This window comes from Pteropus vampyrus, unplaced genomic scaffold, assembly GCF_000151845.1.
Source record: "Pteropus vampyrus isolate Shadow unplaced genomic scaffold, Pvam_2.0 Scaffold14, whole genome shotgun sequence".
Lineage (NCBI taxonomy): Eukaryota > Metazoa > Chordata > Mammalia > Chiroptera > Pteropodidae > Pteropus > Pteropus vampyrus.
In genome coordinates, this window is record NW_011888795.1 from 12,890,026 (window position 1) to 12,892,217 (window position 2,192).

Here is a 2,192-nt window from a genome sequence, read left to right on the forward strand (position 1 = left end):
TGGCTGCTTCATAAGAAAATTGTCTCTGCCATTCAATGACTATTGAGAAAGTAATGATTTCTTCAGAATCTAGAGAATCAATGGATAAGACACCATGGGGCTCAAAGACTGGTTCAAAGCTCAGTAGTGGCTACATAGCCTTCTTAAAATCTAGTGCCAGATACGATATTTGACTGTTTGAAAAGTATATGTCCCCATGTCTTCATTGAACACTGTACAAGTCCCCCAGCAACTGCTTGATGGGATGTATTTGAGTTATTTTTTTTCCTTCCATATGGAATGCACTTAGAGTACAGTATAATAGGAAAAGCACTGAGCAGGAAGTTATGGTACATGGAGCTGATACCAGCTGTGCCACCTAGTAGCACAGTGGGGAAATTGATCTGTTAGGGCAAATCACAAATCAGGATAGGCATGGCTATTTAAAGTCAGTCAAGCATAACAGTCGTAGCTATCAGTTGTTGTTAGATAAGAGATGAGGCAGAAATATTGGTTCGTATCAACAGAAGTCAAAATTGGGTGAGAAAATGAAAAACACACTTCAGAGCAAGCAGAGCAAGAGGTCAAGTGGAGAAAATGCTTCACAAAGGAGTCCAGACTCTGAATACTCCCCTAGATAAATATAACTTAGACTTAGTTAAATGTCTTCTGAATTGTAATTTATTCAACAAAGATATAAACACACACATAATGCAAATAAACATATATGTGTCGGTGTACATATATGTATAATACATACATGTGTATGTGTATATATGTATATTTGTATATTTATATATGTATATTTATTTATTTAAGGATATAGTAGTAATCAGAAAAAGTCTGCTCCTTTGGCGCTAGCATTTCAGTAAAGAGTACTAAAGATGCTGATCACCGATTTAAAAATGTGTGTTATAGGGTGGGAGTACTCTACTCTACCAACAATTCTTGGACACTGGCTGGGTGTCCTACTATTCAACTCAATCTGACACTATCTACCTGAAGATAGCATCAGATTCCAAGGTGAAGGGCTCAGTCCCAGAAGATTTCCCTCCTCTTCAGCTGCCAAACACAAGTCCATGTTGTCACCCATGCTTCTGACATCACGGCTATAGATGGCAGATTCCAACAGCCCCTCCTTGGGTTCAACTAATTTGCAAGAGCAGCTCACAGAACTCCGAGAAACATTTTACTTACTAGATTACTGGTTTATTATAAAAACATATAACTCAAAAATAGTCAAATGGAAGGGATGCATAGGGCAATGTATGGGAAGGGCCCTGAACTTCCTTGTCCTCTCCAAGGCCACTTTCCCCTAATGTCCAAGAATTCACCAACCCAGAAGTTCTCCGAACCCTGTCCTTTTCGGTTTTTATGGAGGCTTCATTGCATAGACCATTGGCCACTGGTGACTCAACTCAGTCTTCAGCCCCTCTCACCTCTCCAGATGTTGGGGGTGGGGGCAGATTGGAACTAAAAGTTCCAACCCTCTAATCACCTGGTTGAGTCTACCGACAACTGTTATCTCATTAACATTACAAAAGACATTTTTATTGATCTCTTCTTATTGAAAATGCCAGTGGTTTTAGGAGCTCTGCGCCAGACACTGAGGTGAATACCAAATATATATTTCTTGTTATAGGTCACAATATCACAGGAACACAAAAAATAAATAATAGAAAAATATATATGAAGCCAGGTGGTGACAACTGCTATGAAATAAATTAAAGCACGAAATAGGATACAGAGAGTAATCGGGATGCTATTTTAGATAGAATGATCAGAGAGATATCTTTGATAAGAACTTTTGAGCAAAGGCTTGAAGGAAGTGAAAAAGTGATCCATGTCAGTAGCTGGAGGAAGAACCTTTTTTGTACAAATTGTCAGAGTTGGAGTATGCTTGGGGTTATGGAGGAGCAGCAAGGCTAGTGTTTCTGGAACCAACTGATGAACAAAATTAAGTGTAAGAGAAGACAAAATCAGAGCAGTTACGAGGGCAGATCATGTAGTATTGCAGGCCTGAAGATTCAGATTTGAGCTGAACAGTGTTTTAAAAGAGCTATACTGGCTGCCTATGGAGAAGAGTCTGCAGAGGGGAGAGGGTAGAAGCAGGAAGGCCAGTTGGGAGGCTACTGCATGTCTAGGCGAAAGATGACAGTGATCCAAATCAGAATGGAGAGGTAGAGTAGTCTGCCTATTTCAGAGGCAGTGTG